General features: G+C 45.2%; 1 protein-coding gene and 1 long non-coding RNA gene across 6 annotated transcripts in view; both read right to left on the reverse strand.

Moving 5' to 3' along the window:
• Nucleotides 1-5302, reverse strand: part of hh (hedgehog signaling protein) — a 42124-nt gene that overhangs the window by 12767 nt on the left and 24055 nt on the right. The gene's annotated exons all lie outside the window — the stretch shown is intronic.
• On the reverse strand, nt 741-5227 carry LOC147754922 (uncharacterized). The gene is made up of 2 exons (XR_015330471.1): nt 1098-5227; nt 741-853 (listed from the first exon to the last, which is right to left on the reverse strand). It is a non-coding gene; the product is annotated as an uncharacterized LOC147754922 (long non-coding RNA).

The following is a 5302-nucleotide window of genomic DNA, read 5'->3' on the forward strand; positions in this document are numbered from 1 at the left end:
ATATATAGAAGATTGTTTTCTTTGTTATCGTTGTCGATTTTCCATTCACCTAACTGTGAAAAGAATTTGTTTGCTATCTCCCGGATCGTAGGCGATAATTTGACGCTGGTATTTAGAGAATTGGTGTGACATGGCAAAGCATGCCATACACTACACAGTAAAAACGGCCCAGGCAGCGAACAGCCAATCCGACCCGGTATATTAGCCCAAGATGCGTATAGATATTTTCGACATTTAGTTGTAATAGGCCATCGTAAAACAAAGACAAAAAAGAAGCGTAAAGCAATAGACATCGAACCATCGAGAATATGCCGCCGGACCGACCACCGGCCCGACCGTCTTCCCGAAAGCCCCTGTTCGTCTTTGTCTTCATCCCAAAAAATAAACCGAGCAAAATGCCACAAAAATACCTAGGCGCGATCGGCAAAAATAGAATGAAATGCAACCGTTTCCCACAGGCCTGCGTAGGCCATTGGTGGCTGATTATTTGGCCGGCTGCTTGGTCATACGGTAGTCCACGTAATTTCGACGCAATAAAAGTGTACGATCGAAACTGGGTATCTTAGTGTGATGCATGCTTTATGCGTTTCAATGTGTCTAGCCATATGTTATGCACAGTCGAGCTGTGTGAGTCTCAGTTCGCCGTGCCCAAGGGACGGAGTGTGGTACTATTTGTGGTCCAGCGTTAGGAGCGATTTTAAGGAAGATAGATTTTATGAAAAGAATAGATGACAAACGGGTTGTCCCATGACTTCTCAAGCATTTGCCAGTTAACCTTGATGGATTGCTGGTCTGCTTTATTGATTCTGTGCAGAGCTGACTTTGTTATAGCACTTGTCGCATGCTCTTTTCTCTGAAACACAATTGAGAAAAAAATTATTGCTTGCAAACAATTGGTGTAATAGAGAACCGGTTTTTTTCGTTCAAAATGTGTTTTAATTAATTCAAAGTAGATTCTACATTGTTCCTTGTTACGTCCTTCTGATGAGCCATATGAGTGTTTTTATGTCCTAATGTGCAGCTAAACTAGGCCGTGTCGGTATCAGAGGCATTCTGCTTGCCTGGGCAGGGCAATCAATAGCGAATCGACACCTCACCTTAAAGGAATGCCGAAGACGAATGGTTGTGGGGCAGTACAGTTGTAAATTTACTTAGAAGTTGCCATACTTCTGAGTATAGACAAGACTAGCGATCAGAATCAGACTGAGAGCCCGGCCAAATGGTCGGCCACGCTAGACGTTCACAGGATGAAACAGAAACTCCGAAAGATGCGCTGGAGTGGTTTCTTTCGACCACCATAAGCAGACGACGAACAACTGGTTTAACAGATTACTTGATGGCCAAAAGCGTCTAGGGTTCATTTTGCCGTTGGAAAACCGCTGTACGATGAACATTTTAACGGTATCATGATTTTGATTTTTGACGGAAGTCTTTAGAATTTCGCCGCAGATTCGGCGATAACAAAGCGCGGCGTTTCCTAGAAAAAAAAAAAAAAAAAAAAAAATGTTATTACTGAAGTGTCAGGGTTTTGTTACACTAATTCGCAACCATAGTTTCAAAATATTCTTTCAACTTTTTGTCCTCAGTCTGATCTCGGAACCAGATTCCTTCGTAAAAGTCGGGAGACCCACGTACGGTTCATATCCACATTCGTAATTCAGTAAAGCTATTTTCAAGTACGAGCCCTTAATGTCGACGGGCTCTGCTATTACGGGGCTACGGAATGTTAACCTCCTACAGTTTCCTTATGCGCATAACAACTATCCATATGGCTTCGGGCTAAAAAAATTCAAATGTCGCCAGAGTTTAAACGATTTATGCATGACAATTCTTTACTGCCAAAATATTTTTGCTCTCTGTTAGTTCCACCATGTTAGCCAATCGATCCGTAAGCGATTTGGCCTATTCGTAAATGCCAAAAAGGAACCTGAAGAATACACAACTACTTCTGTCGTTGTTATTAATTCTGATTGAAAAGACAACAAAATTTTACCCATTACGGAATCGTAGGCCAGCGCCTTCGCCCTCTGACAAGTCAGCATACCGCGTGCTGATTTAAGCATAATGTGATATGACGCTGGTTAGTTAAGCCACTACGAAACCAGCAAGCGATAAAATGAATCGACGTAAATATCTGCCCAGCAAGTTTACCTTACCGAAATGTATTTTCGTTTCTCCGCGGAGATACATGGCTTTGTAATGGGTATAAGTTTGTTGTTCCTTTGCTATTTATTGCTGGTACCTTGGCGCGATTTTCGTCTGTGCGGCGGCGGCGGTGGCGGCGGTAGTCGCCAAACTGTGTGGTACTGTGAGAAGATATTTATGAGATAACGCGACGACCTGTGTTACTGCCGCGCCGAGAGAGATAAGCTAACTGTACTTGACTGACACTTGTGGCAGCCGAAGCAGTATCCGCTGCTTCGCTGGACCGCCGCAATGTGCGCGATCCTCCAGGCATCACCAAAGCAGCTGATAAAGGAATGGAGAAGTACGTGAAACGCGGCAAAGAGTGTGCAGATGGAGCCTGGAGCGAGCATGCCAACTCTTCAGTCTGCCACCATCCACTAAAGCCGTGGCCATCACGAACGCCGTCACCACAATTCGAGAACAACGACGATGCCGAAGACCTACGACGAAAAAAATCACAAACGATTGCTGCGAACGAACCATCGATCGGGCGATCTGACATAGCGGTGTCTATCGTTCATGCTAGAGCTGTTGGCCCACTGGCGGTTGTGGGTAACGTTGATTTTTTGTGCTATTTTTCCTTCTCGTTGTTTTCCGCTCGTTATGTTAGTGTCTGCGGCTGTAAGGACGTGTCGGGGTGTATACGAGAGCGCACTCGAGATTGAGGCAACCGTCGCGTATATGGTCCGTACCTCATCTATTCCTAAACCTGACAAAATCGCTACCAGACCGAAGTTGCCGTACGCAACTGAGTTGTCCGCGTTCGTCATTTTGGACGCTGCTACTTCTACGTAAAGGAGATCGATTTGTGGCCGTACACCTCTCGCCTCTGATTCGCTAATATAGCTATCTGCTGTAGACTGTTCCGGAGACACTGATCGACTAAATCGATACGCCGGGTGATGCTAACAGGAGCACCAGTGATAGCTACGAAAATGAAGTAAGAGAAAAAACCTTTGAGAATATTCTGAATTGACCATCCAGCGACCGCAGGTATCTCATCTAATAAACGTTATGACTGAGCACTTTCGAGAGATAATGGGGTGATTGTGGCAAGTTCCCATGGAGGATGGATTTTACCGATCTGGCGGCTTTTGGCCATTATAATCATTCCCATTCTTGCTGCAGAGATTTCGCACAGTGAGTGATAGCACATGAGAGATTGAAAAGAATATGCTGCATGTGTCATAGTGTGGGCTCCGCTATGAATTCCTTAATTCTTGTTTTTTCCTTTGTGTTAAACAAGTTCTATGGGTTATGGTTATGGGCGACGGACGACGACGACGATGGTGGCATGAAGAGTGAACGGCAGATCGTTCGCTGATAACAGAATGGCCAACTTCAGCCTTCTCCATCAAGCCTTAATGTACTGAGCTAGCAGTTGATGATAGGGACAGCGGTGCGCGCACACGAATGAAGGCACCCAAAAATCTACAAGAGAGTGGGCGATATAATAAGAAATCGTCAAACAGATATAGGTCGTAAGTTCACCAAGTCGACGCTAAAGACAACCGATGCTAATAGCTAGAGTCCCAGGTAGCCACCCAACTAAGATGGAAATCAAGCTTCAGATGAGAATCGGTACGGCTCATCATGTCCGGATCTACACCACTGGTGGCTTGTATGACACGAGGTCTTCATAGAGAGCAAACTGTATGTTATTATCGTACTATAGAGCATGGCAATCATTTGATATATCTGTATCGTTAAGGGTAAGTTATTGTATGATTTTCTTTTGCAGTTATTATAAAATGAACAAAAAACCATCCTGTCTCAAAGCTATAGTTGAAGTTCGTCCGTCGTAAAACTAAAAATGTTCGTTAAAAGTATCGAGCTAAACATTAGCCTTCCTTCGTATGCTTCATACCGGTGTGCGCATTGGCACTGCTGTTTATGCCAAAAACCACCTGCTACGCCTCAAGGAACATTATATTCTTACGGAGACCTACGACTGATGTCATGATAAATGCCCGGACGGTCCAGGAAATCCTAAGTACACGCACATGCGTATATATATAGCATACAGATCTAAACATCAAAAGTAGAGTGCTAGACTCTGTGCGTTTTTGATGATGACGCGGGTACGTCAAAACTTAGTCGCCACTGGGCGTTTAGCATGTGGCATTTCATTGCTGTTAGCTGGTGTTGACCCGCTGCAGCCCAGTGAGTGTCGACCCACCAAGAGAATTTTTCAAGCCCCACCAGATCATCGAGCGTTTTGGTAGTGCCCTCGCTGCTTATGATGTTTGCCTACGTCGTCTGTATTATTCTTCAACTTATTTTGTTGTTCGTTCTTGTAGGAACGCCACTGCTACGTGTCATGTGCGATTGGGTATAACGTCAACATTTAACACACACACACACGGCGGCTTCTTCCTCTCGTTGGCCCTTAGCGTCCAGTCGTCGAGAGGGTGCAGGCGTTTAGTCGTCCAGCCTGCCTAGGGTCGCTACTGCGGCTGCAAACGCTGCTGCTGCTGCTAGCACTTTTGCTGTTGTCGATCCTATTGCTGAAGCGGCCAGTACAATAGTGACGCTGAAGTAAGCCAAGCGCACCTAAGACAATATTCCGAACCTATGCAGAATCGTCACCATAGCCGTGGCAGTATCCTATGGTTGTGTGCTACTTAATGCTCAATTCTGACGGTTTTGATGTTGAAACCAGTGCTGCCGCTGTTAGTGTTGTCCGTTGATTTGCCTTCGCCGCCTTGGGGGCATCGTAGGGTGCCCCTTGTGTGTGGTCCGGCATATTGCTTGTCCCAATGATATACAAGTTAGCGCGTTTTCTTTTGTTAGCTAGTACCGTTCTTGTGTATATTGAGCTCGCTACGTCCCAGCCCTCTCTGCCGGATTCCCCTTTTACTTTCCTTCGTTTGATTTTTCAGCCTCAGACAGCCTCAGAAAGCTTCGTAGCGAAGTCTACTTTAGCATCCACGGGCGTACACGACGGCGAAGTAACAGTCGTCAAGGCGGTGATATATCAAAAAAATAACAAAAATCAAAGACATATTAGGAGAAGGGTCATAGGAGAAGCTCACTGTCCAGGTGCAATATAACAATGATTTCGTACAGGACCAGATTCGTCCAATCGGCGGGTAGACTCGCTATACATAGCTTA

The sequence above is a fragment of the Varroa destructor genome, unplaced genomic scaffold (assembly GCF_002443255.2).
Source record: "Varroa destructor unplaced genomic scaffold, Vdes_3.0 BEIS01000006.1, whole genome shotgun sequence".
Lineage (NCBI taxonomy): Eukaryota > Metazoa > Arthropoda > Arachnida > Mesostigmata > Varroidae > Varroa > Varroa destructor.